General features: G+C 45.5%; 1 protein-coding gene across 2 annotated transcripts in view; it reads left to right on the forward strand.

The window, feature by feature from the left end:
• Positions 1–4,643: 4,643 nt before the first annotated feature.
• The window catches only part of LYPD6 (LY6/PLAUR domain containing 6), a 35,839-nt gene continuing 18,280 nt past the window's right edge, over positions 4,644–22,202 (forward strand). The window contains exon 1 of one of the 2 annotated variants that reach the window (XM_036386408.2): positions 4,644–5,474. The gene's annotated coding sequence lies outside the window, so the exon portion shown is untranslated. Of the gene's footprint in view, positions 5,475–8,952; positions 9,073–22,202 lie in introns of those variants that run through there. The other variant, XM_036386407.2, reaches the window with a different exon arrangement.

Here is a 22,202-nt window from a genome sequence, read left to right on the forward strand (position 1 = left end):
GGGAATTTTGAGCCCCAAGTGTCCGAACTCAATGTTTTGATGGCGTTTCTTGGATGTGAATTTTAATATTTTGATGTCAGTTTTGGGCTCTTTCTTGCTGGCATTGCTGGGTCTTGGTGATGCTCCCTGGGGTCAGCACACAAAAACCTCAGTTCCTGAGGTTTGGAGAAATTAGGGGATGCCTGCAGGGCCATAATTTGGAAAATCTCGGGATGCAGCTCTGGGATTTCTGGGATTCCATTAGCACATAGGGCTGGGTCATATCCATCCTCTTATCCACCAAATCCTTCTCCTCAGGGCTGCTCCAACACCCAGCCCCAATTCTCCCAGCCCAAAGGTGCTTTGCGCTCCAAAATCTTGGTCTAAATCCAAAAGTTTGAGGAAAATTCTTCCCCCTTCAGGGACTACCTGAAATAACCAAACTGTTCTTCCAGAAACACCAAATGCTGGGTGCTCTTTGCTTCAGCAAAGGTTTAAATGGGATTAAAAGTGGCAGAAGGCTTTTAAAAATGAGGGTACAGCAAAATTTCATTTAGTCAGACATGTTCTGTTTGATGCTGATAGTGGAGAGCTATAAATAGTAATAAAAAGTTATACTTAACAGCAGAATTACTGATCTGAGACACAGATAAATCTGAGGCACAGATAAAGCCCAGCTTTGTGCTAGGCTAGACTAAATCTGGTGAAAACAGAATGAAACTATTGCAGTCCCAGTTTAGCTCTTTCCCCAGTGCTTATGGGGAATTTGAGGAATCATTTCCAGCAGCTGATTGTGCTAAAAAAATCAGCTTTCATCTCGCTGAGCCATGAGCTGAGCATTCATGAACCACCCCGAGCCAGAAATGAATGCAAACCATTGAAGGCTGGCCCAGGAGTCAAGGGCTGAGCTGCAGATGCTGGGAGACACTGGGGAAGTTCATTCCTGGCCAGTTAGGGAGCGTCTGGAGAGGTGTGAAATGAAAATCTATTTTTACTGGGTGCCCACGGGCAGAGCCGCAGCCCTCAGAGCCATTCCTAGAGGAGCAGATGTCCCCGCAGCAGCAGGACAGCACCAGGATTTGTTATCAGCAGAGCTGGAGTTGGCCTCTCTGAGCGCCCATTCTTTCATGTGATATTTTGAAATTAATGAATTCACAATTGCTGTTAATAACTGGATTTTGATGCTGCAGGATTTCCCAGTTTGGCTTGGCTTGGGACACCCCAGCACTGACTTGTGGGTTCTTTGCTTCTTTTTTTTCTGGCAAGGTCAGGGTTAAATGTGTGAGATGGGATTTCTTGTTGGGACTCAGGTGTTTGTTGGTTCTTGTCTCTGTCACAGTCTCACAAACCCTGAGTTTTGCAGCACTTCACTCTCACAAACTAGAAATGGAGGTTTATCTCTCCCTCTGCTAGGCCTTTTAAAGGTAAACTGTCTAATTAAGAAATGACACCTCAATTATTTTCAGTTTTAACCCAATAACCAATCACTCATGTCCTGCAATGGGGACTTTTTTATCAATTACACAAAACCACCCAAACCCATGGAGAAGAAGGAGAAGGAGAAGAAGGAGAAGGAGAAGAAGAAAAAGGATAAGGAGGAGAAGAACGAGAAGGAGATGGTGAAGAATAAGAAGAAGAAGGAGAAGAAGGTAAAGAAGGAGCAGCCTCTGCCCTAAACCCTCCACCTTGCTCTATATACATTACTAAATTCTAAACCCTTAAACTCTGAGTTTCCCCCCCTGTGATATCACACACTTCTATCCAAACTGCACACCCACAATCCCAGTTCCACCATTCCATTTTGGAAGTTTCTCCACGGCCTCAGGTCAATGCAGTGTTCTCCTGGGGGTCAGTGCCTGCCAGCACAGAGAGTCTGAAATTCCCAGCACAGAAAATCTGAAATTCCCAGCAGGAACCAGGGTTCCAACCCTTCCTGAGCTGTTCTGGTAAATGCTGCCCCAAACACCCCAAATCAGGGCTCAGACTCAGCCCATGAGGCCTGGCTGCTCCTCAGGAGAAGAGAGAAATCTCTTTCCCAAAGAATCACCCAGCTTTTTGTTTTTTTAGTGCTTGACATCAATTACTCCTTTAATCCTCCCCTCTGTATGGGAGTCTTAAAAGGATTCACAATTTATTCCATGACTGACGTGATTTTATGAGCTCTTTTCACAACGGGGCTTCCCACAAAGGTTTGAAATCTCTGTGCATGCACACCCAGGCAGGGAGGGGTTCACTCCTGTGGATCCTGATGGGATAAATTGATCCATCTAAACCCCTTCTCAATGGGACATTTTGACCTCCTAATCTCCCTGCAGGACCACAAGGCTTTTGTAGCCTTTCCCAAGACTTGCAGCTCCTCTAATCCTGATTCTGGGTTGGGATTTTGTGATTTCTGTCCAACTTTTCATCTTCCTGATGCTGTCTCACTGCTCCTTTTCCCTGAAGCTCCTTGTTTTGTTCTGATTGATTCGTGGGGATGATTCACAGGCTCTGAGAGCAGCAGACAGATTGTTCTGCTCTATTCATGGGATCTGTGGGGATAAATATGGAGATAATTAGGGTGTGTTATTAAATCCTGCGCGTCAGGTGAGGGTTTTGGGTCTGATGGATGATTTGAGCTGAGTCAGGAGGGTCTCCACCCTCTGGTAGCAATGCTCAGGGTCTGTCCCACTCTTCTAATCTCCGAAAGGAGATTCCTTTCCCTGCCCATCTATTTTTGGGATGGGTTGGCTGCCACCTCCCTCTGTAGTGAACCACTGAATATTTGCTGTGCCTCAGCCACTTCCACAGCTGCCAGCTGATAAAATCCAGGGAGATGCTTCCTCTAACTAAAAGAAGGGAGATTAAATTGGGCTTTAGGAAGGATTTCTTCCCTGTGAGGGTGGGCAGGCCCTGGCACAGGGTGCCCAGAGCAGCTGTGGCTGCCCCTGGATCCCTGGCAGTGCCCAAGGCCAGGTTGGAGCAATGGGACCATGGAATGTGTCCCTGCCATGAGAGGGCTGGGATGGGATTTAGGGTTTCTTCCAGCCCAACCCAGTCTGGATTCTGGAATTCTTGGCCCAAGCAATGCCCCATCTCTGGGGCTGCTGTTCCTTCTTTCCCAGAGGGAACTCCCAGCTCCTGCCCTCTCCATCCCAGTGCCTGCTCAGCACAGAGCTCTGGGCCTCCACGCCCAGCCCTGACTCAGTCCTGACACCCAGATCTGCTTTTTAAATCTCCTGCCCAAGAAGTTCCTGCTCCAGAACCACCCCAGCCCTGCTCCTGCAGCAGGGCAGGGACTGGGATCCTTCCCTGCCCTCACAGAGATTTGCTCCTTATTCCCTTAAAGGTTTTCCCAAAACTTTTGATTCATTGCCTGTTCTTCTAGGCCTCATTCCAGTAATTTTTTCAAGTCCTCCACCCTCCAGCCTTTATCTGAATTTTGGGACACACTGAGGGGGTCTGTCCTTGACCCTGACTCAGTGCTCGATTCCACAGCATTTTTCATGCAAAAGCCTAAGAAATTTTTAAAATTAATATTTAAGCTTTATTAATCCAAAGAGGAAAACATGGGCATCTCCGAGATGCCATGTAGGTAAATAATAAGTGATTAATTCATTAATTTTGTAATTAATTAAGATTAATTAAGGGATTCATTGTGATTAATTAATTAATTTTCCCACTCACCGGTTTGAGTCAGACTTTGCAGCTTTTCCAGGGAGTGATCAATGTTTATGTCAACGGAGCAAATTTTGGGAAAAGGTTTTTCCTCCAGAGGGTTGTGGGGCACTGGAACGGCTCCCCAGGGAACGGGCAAAGCCCCAAGGCTGCCAGAGCTCCAGGAACAGTTTGGGCGATGCTCTCAGGAAGGATTTTTGGGGGGATCCTGTGCAGGATGATCCTTGTGGATCCCTTCCAGCTCAGGACATTTTGGGGTTCTGTGATGATGAATGAAATTGTGCAGAGGAGAGAACGCGTGGCAGCCAGCGCTCACAACCCCGAGGTCAGAGACATCTCAGACCTGTCTGAGGGAGGTTCCATTTTGGAGATGCTCTTCCCATAAACACTGGAAGGGGAAGCAGGAGCAGCAGGGAGCAGGAAAGACCGGTGGTGCCCCCTGATTTGTGTGCTGCGAGTGAGAGAGAGGAGCTGCAGCTTCTCCCAAGAGCATTCCTGCCTTTCTGAGCAGCTCGGCAGCCGGGGCTGATTTCATAGTAATGCTTTTTTTATGAATTGGTGCTTGGGCTGGTTTGAATATTTACTTTCTGGTTTGAATACTAGGTGGTTTGAATACTTGGTGTTTTGAATACTTGGTGTTTTGAATACTTTCTGCATGACTAATTAACGTCCCGAAATGAATTAAGTTGCGCTGTTAAACCTCGCCCTGTGTGCGCAAACTGCCCTTCTTCGACGTTTTTATCTCGGAATTCTCAGGGAGGGGGCATCGCCTGTTATCTAAAAGCCACTTAGCCGAGCTGAGATGTGATGTCACGCTCTGGAAAATACGTGGGGGTTTTCGAGCTCAGCCTGCCGGGACACAGACGTGACTTCGCTGCGATAAACCTCATCACCGTCCTCGAGAGCTGCGAGCAGCAGAGATAGCGAACCTGGCTGGCAGCAGATGAGTCCCCGCGGGCTGGCGGCCGCAGTTTGGCTCGGGCGAAGCTTTGGGGAGCGCTGAGCCGGGATCAGCCGCTGATTCAGCCCGAGGGAGGCGCTCCCGGCTGGAGCAGCGAGCCGGGGCTCCCCGTCACCCTCGGCAGCAGCAAAGCAGAACCGGGGAAAAAGGAAAAATAAAAAAAAAAATGGGAATAAGGTGATTCACCAGGCTGGAACGTTTGTGCTTCACTCCGGGATGGTGCTCGCTCCCGGCTCGCAGGATTCCTCTCCTTCCCGGCTGCTAACTCCCCGTGCTTTTGAACTCATCCGCTGCTATCCATAGGGTTTTTTCCTTCCCTCCTGGAGCAAAGCCGAGCAGGATAACCCGCTGATTGTTTGATCTGTCCACACCAGCCCGGAATAAAATCTCGTTTTTAATGAAGCGCCAAGGAAAGCCGGAGCTCAGCACAATTCCCTGCCCGCCGGAGATCCTAATCTCGCCTTGCCGGCAGAGCAGAGCGGGCACTGCCGCTCCATGAGCCGGGCACGGCAGGGAGGCGAGCCCAGCCTGCTCCCGCGTCCCTGGCTCCGGCATTCCCGGATCCGGCATTCCCGGCTCCAGCGTCCCTGGATCCCGCACTCCCGGTTCCAGCATTGCCGGCTCCAGCACTCCCGGCTCCCGCTTCCCTGGATCCCGCATTCCCGGCTCCAGCACTGCCGGCTCCCGCATTCCCGGCTCCCACATTCCCGGATCCCGCACTCCCGGCTCCCGAACTCCCTGATCCCACATTCCCGGATCCCGCACTCCCTGATCCCACATTCCCGGATCCCGCATTCCCGGCTCCCGGGCTGCCCCGGCCGCCGAGGGAGCGATGGAAAATCCCTGAGCCAGCGCCTGGACAATCCGTGTGGCAAAGGTACGTCCCTGTCTCTGTTTAACCCCCCCAAACCGCTTCTTTCTACCCCCTTTCCCTGTTCTTTTCTGTCTTGTTTTCCCTATTCTTTTCCCTATTGTTTTCTCTATTGTTTTCTCCATTGTTACAGCGGAAAAAGCGATTATTATTTTTTTTAGTCGAGAAGTCGCTCGGGTTGACACGTGCTTAGCAAAACAAACCCGTGCCTGTGTGGGGTTACAGGAGAAAATGTCCATTTTTCCCTCGCTCAGCCCCGGCTCGGCGATTCCAGCCGGATTTGGGGACCCCTCGCTCCCCTCCCGGAGCAGAACGGGTTCCCCATGGGATGAATCCCGGGATGAGCCTCGGGGGGAGCCGGAGGGGTTTTCCAGGAGCCCCCCGTGTTTGGAACCCGCCTTTCCATTCCAAACCCCCCCTTCTCCCCCCAGATTCCCGGTTTTGGGGGGTCCCAGCCATAGGAGGGGCTCTCCGGTGTTTTTGGCTCCCGAGAGGGGATGGAGGCGCTGCGGGCTGGTCCTGCCCCGCTCCCCAGTGTGGTTATCGCTACTTTTAATTTTAATTCTGAGAGCCTCTTCATGGAAATGGGGCTCTTCACAAGCTGTTTTCCGAATGAAAGCAAAGGGAATAATTCTATTTGTTGGGAGTAGAAGAGAGGCACGGTGCTGCTGCTGCTGCTGCTGCTAAAGAGCTTCCTGATCTTCTTCTCTGCTATTTAAAAATGCTGCTCGCAAAAAAAAATCATGGAATATTTTAGGTTGGAAGGGATCTTGAAGCTCATCCTATTCCAATCCCTGCTGTGGGCAGGGACGCCTTCCAGTGGTTGCTCCAAGCCCCACCCAGCCTAGCTTTGGATTAAATTAAAAATTAAAAATAAGTGAATTTCATAGATAGATAACTGTGCTTCCAGTTGTAGCCAGTGTATGTGCTCTTTCCTGCTTCAGTGGAGGGAATATTACCAATGTCTTAATAATTACTACATTCTATTCCTAAACATCACTTGCCAATACAATGAGCTGGATAATTCTTTTCTATAGCCACATAATTTCTCCTATATTTTGGGAATTTTTACTTGGCAATGTACAGGGGCAGGTATGAAAACCTGCCCAGATTGTGGGAGTCCCTGCAGGGATATCCATCACTTTGGTTGATTTTTTCCAGTGTCAGGAGCCCAGGCTGCAGTTCATTTTTTAAAATCACTTCAAGGTTCATTTTCAGGCCACACCAGCTGCTGGGCTGATGGATTGGGAGCTTCCAGTGGGCAGAACTGGCACAATAAATGCATTTTCTATATAAAAAATAATTATTCTGTTGCTTGAGACAGCTTGTTCAGTGGGAATTGTTGTAAACCACAGAGATCCCAGTGGGAAGTGGGTGGAAACCCCCGGCGTGGCTATTAGCACACCTTCAGAACAACCTGTGCTGGATTTTTCCCTGCTTTTATTGCTGTGGAAAAGCCATTTTGCAGCGAGATGGGAGGACCTGGCTGGCTCAGGTCTGGCACTGGTGGTGTCAGGAGGTCAGGCTGGCTCCAAGCTCACGGAATCCCGCGGATCTCAGAGCCGTGCGTTATTTTCCTGCTGTGGAAACCCAGTGGTGCCCTTCCCTCTGCAACCACTGCTGGAAGCAGCACAGGAAAATGCACATTTTGATGTTTTTGCCTGGCTGTGGTCAGCGCTGAGCTTGCAGGATTCAGCTCTGAGAGGGATCAGGGCTGGGGATGAGGTTTCTCCACCAGATCGGCGGCAGAACGAGCTGGAAACAAATCCTGGGTGAGACAAACGATCCCAAAATGATTTAGCTCATTAGGACTGCTGGGATAAAATGATTCCCAACATCCACTCATTAGTTATGCAAACACCAAGGACGGGGTTTAACCAGGCTTGCCCTCGGGTCTAACCCCGCTGCCTCCCTACAGCCCCAGGAGGTGCCAGCAGGGAGGGAATCCAACCCTTCCCATTCCCACTGGATTTATTTTTTAGGCCAGTGCTGACATACAAACATCTGAAAAGTCCTCCTGGCCGCGTTACAGTGGGAGGCTTGTTCCCTGTAAATCTAAAACTTTATTTATGCGTCAGCGATCCGCCGGTTCCATTATTGGGCGCTCGCGTGTCTGATCTCCAGGGCTGATTTCCTGCCACTCTCTGGTGTAAAAGTAGAGGATAAGTTACAACAGAGCTTGGAAACTGAATAAATTATTTGCTTTCAGCTCTGCTCGTCAGCAGGGCTGGGCTTTTCCAATGGAAACCCAAGTTGCATCCCACAATTTGTTGATTAATCCAGTTTCTCACGGCCTGGATGAAAAAAGGGGTTTAAGGAGCACTAACAATAAATGCTGGGCATCCCTCAAGATGAGTTTTAGGACCTGAGGGCAGGAAGTTCTGACCCCCCTCCTTTTCCTGCCCCGTTTTGCTCCTCGTGTCTGTCAGATTGATGGGATGGGATGGGCAGAGCGAGTCCTTGGGGTCAATTGAGCTGAGCTCTGGGGAGAGCTGGAAGAGTCTGCTGGAGCTGCTGATGGTCTGGCTCCACAAAACTCACCCAGGGAGACCTATTTAGTGGAAATGGACTCATTTAGCTCGAAAACAAACTGTTGTTTCAGCCCTGGGGCGGGCCCTGGGTGAAAGGTGCCGTGTCTGCTTTGCTGATTGGGATCTGCCTCTGGAAAGGGATCCTGGCTCTCTGGGAACACCAAGAGCAGGTGGCAAGGTAGGATTTCTGGTGGCTCTTTGCCACTCTGGAGAGATTTTTACCTCTGACAATCCCTCCTTGTGGTGAAATTGGAGAGCAAGAGCAAAAGCACAAATAAATATATATGATTATACCACCACTTTTTAAAGACTATTTTGAGTTCCATGATTTTTTTTTTTTTTGGTAGTTTGAATGACAAGACTTGCTGGAAATCCATCTTTTTTCCTACAAAGTGAATAACTCCTATTTTTTTTTTTTTTCCTGTCCTAGACCCATTTTGCCCCTGGCGAGTTTTCTGTGTTTTTTGTGGTGTGGTGTGACCTACTCAGAGAGGAGCAGAGCCCTTATCCCTCTGTGGCCATATGTTCCTACAAATAATCATCATTTTCCATCAGGGCTGCTATGTGGGCTCTTCCCTGTCCACTTTGTTGTCCCTGGTTGAGTTTTTATAAATCTGCTGTGGAAATTTTACGGGCTTCGCAGGAGAAATGTGTGTCTGGAGGCAGGACTCCTTCCCCACCAACAACTGAGTATTGTTAACCCCAATAAAAATCTATTTTGGACATCTGTACACCCAATAAACCCACGGTTTATCCCTTGGCACGTGTTAAAACGGGGAAAAATCCAGTACAAATGGCCGTTTGTTCATTGCCCAGTTGTGCCTACGTGATCCCAGCTCAGCCCCTGCTCCAGTGATTCCCTGTGAATCCACAATATTCCCATTTACGGGGCTGCCAGCGGTGCCAGGGCAGGGAGTTAAGAGCGGGGCTCTCTCCCAAGGGATGCTGCAGATGCTCTCAGCAGGAGCTGTGCCTCCTCCCCGGGCTTGGCTTCGCTGGAAAACTCAGGAAACCCTCAAAGTTGGGATGGATTTGGGATGATGACATAAAATATCCCTCCTGCTGCTCCGTCGGTGGGTATTCCTGAGTAAGCTCTTCCAGGGGCTTCCTGATTTTATATAAATTGTTAAATATTCTCTATTAAGTTGCTAATTATTCTATATAATCTTCTAAATATGCTATACAAATAGCTAAAATATTCTATATAAATTGCTAAATATTCTATATAAAATGCTAAAAATATACAAATATTCCTGAGTAAGCTCTTCCAGGGGCTTCCTGATTTTATATAAATTGTTAAATATTCTCTATTAGGTTGCTAATTATTCTATGTAATCTGCTAAATATGCTATACAAATAGCTAAATATTCTATATAAATTGCTAAATATTCTATGTAAATTGCTAAATATTCTATATAGTCTGCTAAGTATGCCATATAAATAGCCAAATACTCTTTATAAGTTGCTAGATATTCTATATAAACAGCTAAATATGCCATATAAATAGCTAAATACTCTATAGAAATAGCTAAATGCTCAATATAAGCTTCTAAATATTCTATATAAATTGCTACATATTCTATATAAACTGCTAAATATTCTACATGAACTGCCAAATATGATAGGAAAAGATGAGAGGAATTACCTCAATTATAATTAAAATTTATCATGTTTTCCTTTTACGTCTTTTATTGGTTTAATGCCACTTATTCCTGCATTTTATCAAATTCTGGGTGTTTTTTTTTTTTCACATTCTCTTCCTCTACAAGTGCCTTGAATAGAATAACATAAATTCCTCTCATGGAATTCTGCCTGCAATTATTTCCTATCGGTCAGCCCTGAGCTTTTGTGTGGCTCTGCTTTCATCTCCTGAGCTGCTGTGCAGACAAATTCCGACTCTCAGGCAGGTGCCTGGCTCGCTGTGGGATGATCCCTGTGGATACTGCAGGGATTTGGCTGGAAAAATGGGAATATTTCAGCATCAGGCAGGTTGCAGAATCCCTGGGGTTCGTCCCAAGGAGGGAGTTAAGTGCTAAAAGAAAAAAAAAAATAAAGTATAAAACCAGATTAACAGAGGAAATTATTGGGATTCAGGATTGGTTTGCAGTGCAGGGAATAAAAGGACTCTGGAAAAGGGGAAGTCATGGAAGGGAGAGTGTTTTCCTGGTGGTTTGTATCCAGAAATGCTGAAGGCTGCACACTCCTAATCTTGCCTAATTTTGAGCTTATTAAAAGTGGGTTTTAAATGCCCTGGGGCAGTTTTAAAAAAGTCCTCAAAAATTTATTTTCTCAGGAAATTTCGTGAACTGCTGCTGTTAGTCCTTATTTATTTATTAATTAATTTATTTACTCACTGATAATGTTCTCCTCTGAAATAGTTGGAAATTTTTGACTCAGCCCCCGTTGCCTTTCACTGTTATCATTCCTTGGTCCAGGCAGAGATTCCCAGCTGGAATCACCTCACAGGGTGAGTCCAGTGTTTGCCAGCTCTGCTCCTGGACTGCAGCTGGGGTGATTTCAGCTCACTGTCCTTCTGTGCCATAGAATTCACACTTCTATTACAGAAATCAGGGATTTTTGGGTCTGGCTGGTGGAGGGAAGGGCTTGACAAGCTCGTTTTTGGTGATTAATCAGCTGTAGGATGGATTTTAAATCTAAATATTGTGTGTCTGGAGGAAAAGGTGGAGTAATGCCATAAATGCATGCCACAAAGTCACCTGAAATGAGGTTGGTAGGAAGGAGAAAGACAAACAAACGAAAATATTCTCCATTAAACCCCTGGATTTCTCTTTGCCAGCTGCTGCAGATTTTAATTTATTTGTTGTTACACATTGACAAACACAATTTTTGAATAAATGAAGCAAATTCCGTCAGGTTACTTTTCAGATGTTATTTTTGAGGAATTGAATAAAACACTTAAAAAAAGAAAAAACAACTTGAAAAAACACTTATTAAAATTTATTAATAAAATAAAATTGGGCAGATGTGCTTCAGCAGTGTTCCCAAAGAGCCCTGGTGGGACAGGGAACAATGGCTCTTGTCCCCAGAAGAATGGGAGCCCTTGATGAAATGTCAGCATCTCCAGGCCTCGCTCTGTGCATCTGCTGCTCAAGTCATGGGGTCTCGTGGGCTCTCCTGGCCAGAATCCCAAATGGCAGCACTTTAATTCCACAGCCCAAATATTGATTTAATGGGGGCTCTGCACGTGCAGTTTATTTAGAGTTGATTTGTGTGTTTGTAGAAATGTTTTGAGTGTCCCCACATAAGGCTTGTGGTAAATCTAAATATATTAAATAAAATAGACCATTTTAACTTCTAGATTTTTAATTTTTTTTTTATGTATTACTCTGTTTTTTATACAAATTTGGCCAATTTAGTATATTTAAATATTTAATGGGGTTGAATTTATTTTTGCATGTTTTATTTTCTCTACACCGACCAAGCTCTTTGTTTTTTGTGCACAACCAGGCTTTCCCTACCTCCAATATTTCACCACAGGGAGTTTGTTTTCCTGGGATCCTTGTGCTCCTATAACAAGATTCTAAAGCCAAACCAGTGCAGGGCTGGATTTCATAGAAATCCCGCCTGCTTTTAGGGCTCTCCTTCTTCCCAGACGTACATTTGGGGCTAAACTGCCGAGGAAGCAGATGCCAGTCTGCAGATATTAACAGTTAAAATCTCTTGAGATGTCTTCATGCTCTTAAGGAGCTTCCAGCCCTCTCCGGGAAGATCCAAGGGGCCGGCGAGGGCGGCGCCGGCGCGGGAGGAGAGGGTGAGCGCGGGGCTGGGACCCAGCGTTGGGAACCATCCATAAATACCAAATCTGGACCCTTGGGATGCCCACCGGGATTTTGTGGAGGTGTTTTGCAAGGAGGTTATTTGGTGGTTCAGAGGTTTTTGGGGTATCCATGGAGGTAGGAATGTGGGGAGGTTTGTGGGGAGTGAAAACGTTGTGGGTCCGTCACATCCCAAGGAAAGTTCAAGTGGCCTTGTCGTCCTCATTTTGCCTCCTGTCTCTGCTGGGTGATGAATGTCTGTCCATCCGTAGATAAATATACAAAAATTACATCTAAAATATCTGCTCTATCCACCTAAAATATCTATTTTATCCATCTGAAATATCTGTTTTGTATAACTCCATAAAACCTGTACACAAATACTGACATCTCCATATTGATCAGTTGGCCTCCAAGGATGGAGAAGGTTTTAAAGTTGTTTTTCCAGCTGCATTTTAAGGATGGGAAAAAATAAGTTTCACTGCTGTTAAGTTGTTTTCAGCTTGTATCTGCCAAGCCATGCCCTGCTTAAACATTTAGTATGGTACAAAGCATCTTTGGGACATTTAACAATGTTTTTAAAATTAATATCACCACCTTCATATTTTTTTCCAGATAACAGATTTTAAACAGCTTTTACCTTGGGTTTAGATCTAATATTTAAGTGGGAAAAAGGAAAGAGGTGGTTTTTCAGTGGTTTTTATCCTAGGGAGTGTTTTATTGTGGAATTGCTTTATGGAGAAAATTTTAATTGGGGCAATCAAGAGTGTTGTTAAATGAATGAATATTTACCTGCTTTGAGTTTTATATCCACTCAAATATTTGATCTGGAAATGACATTTAGTGTTGTTTGGTGTTCAGACAACAAGGCCTTGGCTTTTTGGGACTGGCAAAATAAAAATCTTGAGCATGATCCAATTTAACGACAAATTCCCAGCAACCATCCTGGCCCCAAGGACACCACGTTCCCCGTGTCTGAGGAAGTTGATTTTTACAACTTTGGGTCTTATCCTGGTTTGTAATTCCATTTTTTTCCCACGGTTGGGACACTTCAGAATTTTCTCTCTTCCTCTCTCTGTTGGATTTTGGGATTTTTTTGGGTTTTTTGGTGTCTGGTGAGGTACTGATGGGAGTGCAAAGTTGGCTGAGGTAGCTGGAGGATGGTCCCATCATGGAATGTTCATTGACCTCCCAACCTGCCCTTCCTTTCCAGCCTGGCCAAACGCCCTGATGGATGCAAGTGAGAAGTTGTGTAACTTGACAAAATCCTCTTTTCCCTAGGGAACCATACTGAAAATGGGATCTGAAGGATGAAAAAGGGGAAAATAAGCAACAGCACAGGCTGGATCCAGTTGCTTTTTTCCCTGTCTGCAGTGAAAGAGGACGGGGGGAACCATGGGATGGGATTTGGTGGTGGGATTTGAGGTGGGAACCCCCCATGGATGGAGCTGGGCCTTGTTTCTCCCCTCACCTTGAAAGTCTGCTGGCAGTAAAACTTTTTAGCACATCTAATAATTGAAAAGTCCCGATTTCCTCGCTGGAATTAAATGCCTTTTAGTGGATTAGTTTGAATCACATCCACTAAGAGCTTGATCATCTGCCAGCCCCGAGAGTTGGGCCAAAGCTTTGTAAATTAATGAGCTCAAGGTGATTAGGACAGGTTGGGTGCTTTGGACCCTGCACCAAATTGTCCCCGAGCAAGGTGTGGAGCTCTGGGCGTCTGTCACTTCTTTTTCCCATTTTCATTTGGGTTCCTGGGCTGGGAGGGGGTTTTGGGAAGGGATTTTCCTGGCTTGGCTGCCAAAACCATGAAGGGAACAGTGTGATGCCACATGAAAATTACATTGAGGTCCCAAAAGTAGAAGCAACATAATAACCACACTTGTTGCTGGGATAATTCCAATTCCAGTCTCAATCCAAGGATATTTATCCTTGTATCCAGGATCAATCCACAGAATGTTTTATGGCAACATGAAACACCTGAAACCTCTGTGGGAAGGGGATTTTAAGTCTTGCATCCATGTTTTTGTGTGAATGGAAAAATGTCTTGGGACAAATATGTTGGTACATCTTTATTTAAAGTGTGGGATTTGCACAGAGTTTTGTGGATAGTGGAGCATCTTCCCCATGGATTCTTGGCTCGGAGTCAAGGGGAGGAACTGAGCTTTTATGACCCAACAGGGCAAGTTGTGGGCATGGCTTTAGCACACATTTTATCCATAATTTCTTTCTAAAAATGTGGTAACTTGCAGTAAAATGTGGCTTTCCTTGGAGGTAGGGAAGACTCTGATGTTTCCTAAACTCTCAGGTGGTGGAATCTGAATTCCCACTGGTGCTTGTGGTCCCAAGGACAGTTTGATGGGTTTGAGAGTGAAGGCCTCATTCCCAAGGCTGATCCCACACCTGCCTGCTGCTTTGCATCCTGCATCTTCAGGAAATGAGAGCAATTCCAAACCTGAGTTTAGTTTAAACTCAGTTTAGTTTTTTTTAGTTTAAAATTCCTGATGTGCATTGATGCCCATGTTTATCTTCAGTTTTTCCTCCTGATCAACATCCATGGAGGAGAGCTGGAATTAGAGAATTCTCTCCAATCCAAACCATTCCATAACTCATATTATTATTGCTTTTCCAAGGAAATTTTTCCTCACAGTCCTTCCCCTGTTTCTCTGAGCACGGTTTATGCTGTTGGGTATCAGAAGCTTTCTGGAGGGAGGATTATTTTCAAGGTGTTCTGTCCTGAAAAGATTCCATGTGCTTCCAGCAGCTGTCAGCAGGATCTGGGAGGGCTGGATGAGTGCTCTTGGGTCTGTCTGAGCTCTGTTTGTTGGATTTTTCATGTTATTTTGAAGAGTTTTGGGTAAGAATTTAATATCTACTTGTTCTTTTCAATTCCAAAATTCCTGCAGCTCACCTGGCTGGATAATACAGCACTTCCTGAGCTGGTTTTGGGTCTCTGATGTGTAAAATTGGGCACTGAGGTTGCTTAAAGAAAACATCACCATCACCAGGTCTTGGCTGCTGGTGGTGAGAGAGAAATCTCCTGAGTCCCTTCATGGGTGGAACCTTCCGTGGCAAATCCTAGGGTGAGAATTTGGATTATCCCTCAGGTGAGACCCCACCTGCAGAGTTGCCTCAAGCTCTGGGCCTGACATCAGAAGGTTCTGGAGCAGATCCAGAGGAGGCCCTGGACATGCTCCAAGGCTGGAGCCCCTCTGGAGCCAGGCTGGGAGAGCTGGGAATGTTCCCCTGGAGAAGGGAAGGCTCCAGGCAGAGCTCAGAGCCCCTGGCAGGGCCTGAAGGGGCTCCAGGAGAGCTGGAGAGGGACTGGGGACAAGGGATGGAGGGACAGGAGCCAGGGAATGGCTCCCAGTGCCAGAGGGCAGGGATGGGTGGGACATTGGGAATTGGGAATTCCTGGCTGGGCTGGGATTGCCAGAGCAGCTGGGGCTGCCCCTGCATCCCTGGCAGTGCCCAAGGCAGCAGCCTGGGATGATGGAAGGTGCCCAGGTTGGAACTGGATGATCCCCAGGTCCCTTCCCACCCAAACCATCCCACTGTGGCTGGAGGCTGCATCTCCCATCCCATTCTGTGTGCTTCAGGTGTGGGAATCGAGCAGCTGCTTGGGAATGGCTGGGCTGGGAGCTCCTGCCAGGACCTCTCTGTGTCTCTACCCTGATTTAAACTCAGACACATCCCAAAAGAGCCCACACTGGGTTTCTGCTCCAGAGCTGATGGGGTGATAAGATGGGAGCTGTGCCTGGAGCTGGACATTGAGGTTCCTATGAACCCTCAGGGTAGCACTGGAAAAAGGCTCTTTTGTTCCCAGTTTTGCACAGGAAGCTCATTTTGGCTTCTTTTAATATCACAGCTCGATCTGGCAGGGAGTCAGAGCTTCAGCTCCATGACCTCATATATCTGGCACAGAGCGTGGCTTGGAGCTCCACAAAGCAGCCCCTGATAATAAATGAAAAATGTGAAGTATCTGCAAGTCTGTCATAACAGGAGAAGGTTGAACAGCATGTTTTTTATTTCTTCTCTTCCCCTTCTAGGTGAAAAATGAATTTTTCTGAACTGTGATCAGGATTCCAGAGGATGAGCAAGACCGGGGGGGGGGGGGAGTTCTGGGTTTTGCTCTGTCCCTGCTGTGGCTGTTGGAGCTGAAAATCCACCTGATCTCCCAGAGTGGTGCCTCCACCTCCACATTTATCAGGGAATTGGAGCCATGAGGGCTGAATGAATGGATATTTTCATATTTATGTTCATATTTATGGCTGCCTTCCATAAATTTAGGAAGGGATCTTAAAGCTCATCCCATTCCACCCCCTGCCACAGGAACCTTCCACTATCCCAGGTTGCTCCAAGCCCTGTCCAACCTGGCCTTGGAATTTTACTTTATTTTTATCATTTTCCTTCCGGTATTTTTAAATTATAATTTACTGAAAAACTCTAAAGCAAAGACTTAAAACATTGATTATTTCCTATTCTGAGGCAAACAATTTTCATGGCCAGACTGGGTGAAAATTTAGGATTTAAGGTGTGGAAGAAACAAATTCCCTGTGGAGGGATGAGACTTTTCCTGCTTATCTGTTAATTCTGTTGCATAGAGGAGAAGGCCTGGATTATAAAAACAAAACCAAACTCTTCAAACTTCTCTTTGTTATTTTTATTTTTTAAAATTTGTTTCTTTGACATTTTGACCTGGAGCAATGCTTTTGGTCAGGTGATTCTGGTAAACAAAGAGCCCACACCTGAGCAGAGGTGGGAAACTGTTCCCTAATTAATTCCTGGTGCTCCTCCCACTGCTGGGTGACTTTAAAGGAGCTCAGGGAGCTCCTGGTCCCTGGTTTGGTTCTGCTCACCTCATCCTGTTGCTCTGGAGCTCTTTGGTTCCCTGCCCTCTACAGAAAGGTAACTTTTTTAATCACTTTTTGATTTGTGAAGGTTTTTTATGGAGAAGATGAGGGACCTGGATGGTAAAGGAGGAGCTGGGACTGCTCTGGTTGGGCTCCAGTGCTTGGGAGCCCAAATTAATTGATTTAGAAATTGTGGTGCTCAGAGCTGTGACCTCAGCTATGAGTTTATGTGTAGAGCTGCACTGGGGGTAGGAGGGGCCAAGATTTTGGGTGGATTCCAAGATTTCTGCAGGGTCTGGGCCCTGTGGGAGCTGCTCCCACTCAGGCTTTTGCAGGAGGATGCTCCTCTCCCTGATGCCTCAGGTTTTGGCTTTTATTTAGTTTTTCAGGCTCTGTGCTGCTTTAGTGTGCAGTTCTGAACCTCACATTCAGCGTTGCTGAGCTCTGTGCACAGAGCAGGGAGACAAAACAATTCCTGCTCCAGCTGGGCACCAAGGACAAATGACCCAAATCTCAGCCCAAGAGCACAAACCCCGTGGGCTGGAGAGAGAAAAACAAGCAGGGTGGGACTGCAGGGGCTAAAGCTGGGATGGGACAATGAACTGCAAGATGCAAATGGAGCAGAACTGATCCCAGGGACAGACCCCGGGAGCGCTGGTGCATTTTGGGGCCATTTTGGTTCATCTTGGGTGCAGCCCTGGCTGGGCTCTGGTGCTGCCCAAGGTGGATCCATGGAGGAGATGCTTGGAATGAATCCCTGCTTTATTCTGGGACTCTGCCCAGCCCCTGCTCCAGGGCAGCCTCAAAGCATCACCCCCACTCAAGGCCTCAGTGTCCCTCTGGAGTTAGGGTTTGAGGCCAGTGGGATTTCCTGCTGATTTCAAGGAAAACAGAGCAGCTGAAGTGTCTGCTCCTGGCAATTTCTTGTTTCCATGTGGAAACCATTTATTTTCCACGTGGAAACAATTTATTTTGAAATATATTAGCAAATCTTCCTGACTTCCACTGGGCAGCCCAGGCCAGGGCCTCACCACCTTCACAGGGGAGGTTTCTTCCCGATATCCCACCTAATCCTCCTCTCTCTCCATTTAAAGCCAAAAGTTGTGGCTGCCCCTGGATCCCGGGCAGTGTCCAAGGCCAGGCTGGATGGGGTTTGGAGCCCCCTGGGACAGTGGAAGGTGTCCCTGCCATGGCAGGAGTTGATTGGGATGAATTTTACATCCCTTCCAACCCAAACATTCCGTGATTCCTTGGATTTTATATTATAATATGAATCATTATATTAAAATATAGGATAGTTATAATAATATGCAATTAGATGTAACAATTAATTATAATATTTTCATATATAATCATTGCAACCAGCTCTGACACACTGGCACTGCCAACTGCAGGCCTTCATTTCCAACTATGACCAGAGCTGACTTCACTCCTGAATTGGCTGGAAGTGCTCAATGATCAAAGAAAGAAAAAAATTCCTTTTTCTAAACATCTTTCTTCCTTTATTTGTTTGAGATGTTTACATAATTAGACATCATGGAAATTAAAGCAGTCTTTCAGTACCAAAAACTCTGTCTGCTGGTGAGTCTGGTCATTGATATTAGGAAGTAATCTATATTTTTATCTATAATATCCTTGGAAAGGCCATCATTCCCTAAAGGAATCCTGACCTGAATATTTTTTCCATGAGGCCTCAGTGACATATAAAAAAAATTAATTAAAATAGCGGCACAAAAAAAAATAATTTGGAATTCCTTTTATCACACCTGTTTCCATGTATCCTCTGGACCAGTGGGATTTTTGAATTTCCAGCCCATTTTCTAGTCAGTCTGTTGGCTGTAGGGAGCAAATTTTCATCATGCTTTAATCTAGGCTGTTTTAATTTAAGTTTTTTTCTTTTCTGTAATGTTGTGGACTGGCCAGGTTGTGCTCTCTGCTCTGTCTTGCACTGGCTGTGCTGATCCAGGGGCAATCCTTTGGTATTCCCAAGATTCCTACACCCTTCTGGAGGTGGTTTCTCAATGATTATGGGGCTAAAAGGTAAATATAGTAAAATATAATTATGTCAACATATTGCTTGAGTTGGGAAACAAAACCATACAAAGCTTTGGTTCAAATATTTTAAATTTAAATGGGTTTATTTTGTCTTAAATATTCCTTTGTGTTTGTTGAGGTAAAACATGGAAGTGTTGTGGAATGACTTTCTTGGAAGCCTCTTTTCTCTCAAGGAAAAGCAGGAAGAGGTGCCCTTGGAGGGTCATTATTTACAGTGGAATTTGTTACTGTCAGCATGGAAATAATTGGCAGAAAAGGTCAATTTGTGAGAAATCATCAGCTGAAAAATCTGAGTATTTTCAACATTTCCCTGGTCAGACACAGATTCCTCCATGAATTTGGGGCAGGATGAGAGCGGAGATCAGATCTGATGGAAACCAATAAATCACGGGGAACACGTCAGTGGTGACACAGGGGAAGTTAGGGATTGTGGCCTGTGGAATTCCAGGTGATTCATGGGGGGAAATGAAGCCATGCTGAAATCAAGGGGCCGCATTTTGGGAATGTTTTGTGCTTTTAGCGTGTTCTGGAGGTGAGTGTTTGAGGCAGATGAGTTGGAGCATGATTTTGAGGGATTCTTCTTATAAGATAACATCTCTGAGCTGGCAGACTCCTGAATTCCTGGTGATGTTCCAAAAAAACCTTGGGAAAGTGGACTTGGTCATGCCAAGGGGATGAGGCATTCAGCATGGGGCAGGGCAGATGAGGAGAGGTTTAAAGTTTAATTAACACCAAGGAGGGGTTCGGTTTTAATTGGTGTGCCACAAAAAGCTTCTGTTTTCCTCATTTGGTTGTGGGGCGAGGTGGAAAGAGATGTGGGGGCCTAAAGGGGCTCCAGAAGAGTTGGAGAGGGAATTTAGACAAGGGATGGAGAGACAGGACACTGGGAATGGCTTCCACTGCCAGAGGGCAGGGATGGATGGGACATTGGGAATTGGGAATTCCTGGCTGGGCTGGGATTGCCAGAGCAGCTGGGGCTGCCCCTGGATCCCTGGCAGTGCCCAAGGCCAGGCTGGAGCAGCCTGGGATGGTGGAAGGTGTCCCTGCCATGGCAGGGGGTGGAATTGATGCCTTGAGAAGGCTTCCCAAGAACAAAGTTAAAGAATAAAGCAGGGATTCATTCCAAGGATCTCCTCCATGGATCCACCTTGGGCAGCACCAGAGCCCAGCCAGGGCTGCACCCAAGATGAACCAAAATGGCCCCAAAATGCACGAGCGCTCCCGGGCTCTCTCCCTGGGATCAGTTCTGCTCCATTTGCATCTTGCAGTTCATTGTCCCATTCCAGCTTTAGCCCCTGCAGTCCCACCCTGCTTGTTTTTCTCTCTCCAGCCCACGGGGTTTGTGCTCCTGGGCTGAGATTTGGCTCATTTGTCCTTGGTGCCCAGCTGGAGCAGGAATTGTTTTGTCTCCCTGCTCTGTGCACAGAGCTCAGCAACGCTGAATGTGAAGCTCAGAGCTGCGCACTAAAGCAGCACAGAGCCTGAAAAATATAAATCTAAAACCTGAGGCATCAGAAAAGGATCACCCTTAAGGTCCTTCCAACCCAAACCAGTCTCGGATTCCATCAAAACTGTTCCAAGCACTTGTGTTTGTCTCCATCCTGAACATCCCATCCCCTTCCCAGCTCAGCTCCTGCTCCCTTTCCCTGCTGATCTCAGGCAGAGTCCAGCCCTTTGTCCAGGCTCCTGGGTGTGGTTATTGTCCTTCACTCTCTTGTTTTTTATGTTTATTTTCATTTTTTATTTTTATATTACCCAAACCAGGGTTTTCCATTCTCATGGGCACTGGGTGTTATCCCCGTGACCCTCAGGATTTATCTCATGAGCATTCCAGGAAGATCCTCAATAGTTTTCAGGCCCCTTTTCAGCTCAGCTAATTTTTAGGAAGCTGTATTCATGCCAGCATGATTTTTGCCACAAACCAGAAATATTCTGCTTATTGTGAATAAAATGCTGTTATTTTGGAAAAATTTCCTCTATCCAGGCACTGTAGTTTCAGGAAAATTAACTTTTTCCATCCTCGGGCACTGTTGTTATTTGCAGTTAACCCTGAATAAACACAGCAAATAATCCATGAGCTCCAGGGAATTATTTCTGGTGGGTTGAAGCAACAATTGGATGAAAAAAATAAACAACCCCTAAAACCCACCAAAATAACTGAAAAAACAGCAACAAAATAATCCTTTTGTGACATTGCTTTAAAATTATAAGGTTTGTTTTGGGGTGAAATCCACCAGAATGAGAGCCTGGTTCTCTGCTGGCAGAACTGTTGAGTAGCTTGGTTTATTTTATTTATTAAATAAATATTAAATAGATAATTAAATTATTTATTTCTTAAATAAATATTAATATTAAATAAAAATTTACCAAACTTATTTACTCTTACTAAAACCAAATTTGTGCCTCAGCTTTCTGACCTGCTGGCAGACAGTTATGGATCACAGGAATATTTTCCTGCTTAGCTGTGGAACATAACAGGATATTTCATTATAATATTGTGACGTGCTCACACTTTTCACTATGTGATAAATACACATTAAAATTGATTGGCAGTGTTTATCTACAAGGGAAATGCAGGGAGGGTAATGAACTTGTGCAAAAATTGAATTAAAAATTAAATCTACAAGGAAATGGGTGCTATGGGAGTGAAACGTCCCTGCTTATTGCTGGAGTTGTCTGCAGTTAATGCACTTTATAAATAGCTTCCTCCTAACTGAACTTGGAACAGCAAAATTGTTCATTTTAGCATCAGAAAAATGAATTAAGATTAATTCAGTTATTCAGAGTATTTTGTCCATCTCTACATTGTAATGACATAAATGAAAAGGAGTGACTTTCTTCACAAGGGTAAAGAATTTTCTGTGGGAAGGCACCTACACTGCTCAGCTTTCCAGCACATTTATGTGATAAAAATCAGGGAGAAATCCAAAATTTCCATCTCAGGAATATCCACTGAGACCCCTCATTGTGGTGTTGGAAGCTTGAAACCATCCTGGGAGCAGTGGCTAAAATGGGGATGGAGTTTTACAGATTCCCATCATGCTAGGGATGAGTTTTCTCTTAGTCTTTTTTTCATCATCAAGTTGGAAAAATAAAGGAATTCAATGGCTTTTTCTGTAAGGAAAAGTGGCAATTTATTTGCCTTGGAATTCAAATAACACTGGAAATTCTTATGAGGCAGAGGGTTTGTTTTGGGTTCGGCTGGGTTTTGTTTTTCTGGAAAAACGAATGAAAATCATCATGAATTAAGGATTTGTTTACTCCATGGATTAACTAGACAGCTGAAAGTACATTAATTAGTCAGTTCTCGTTTGGGCTTATTGCATATAATTTAATGATATGTAGCTTTTCTAATTTATACCAAAATAAAGCATACATTAAAGCTGGAGTAGGACAACTTTGAGTAAAGCTTTTGGAGGAAAGTATCTGAAATTTGGTGTCACAGGATAGAAAATACAAAATTAGATTAATTTTTCTCTTTAAATATAACTAATTATGGCAATTTCTGCCAAGAGATTT

Source organism: Molothrus ater, chromosome 7 (assembly GCF_012460135.2).
Source record: "Molothrus ater isolate BHLD 08-10-18 breed brown headed cowbird chromosome 7, BPBGC_Mater_1.1, whole genome shotgun sequence".
Taxonomy (NCBI): domain Eukaryota; kingdom Metazoa; phylum Chordata; class Aves; order Passeriformes; family Icteridae; genus Molothrus; species Molothrus ater.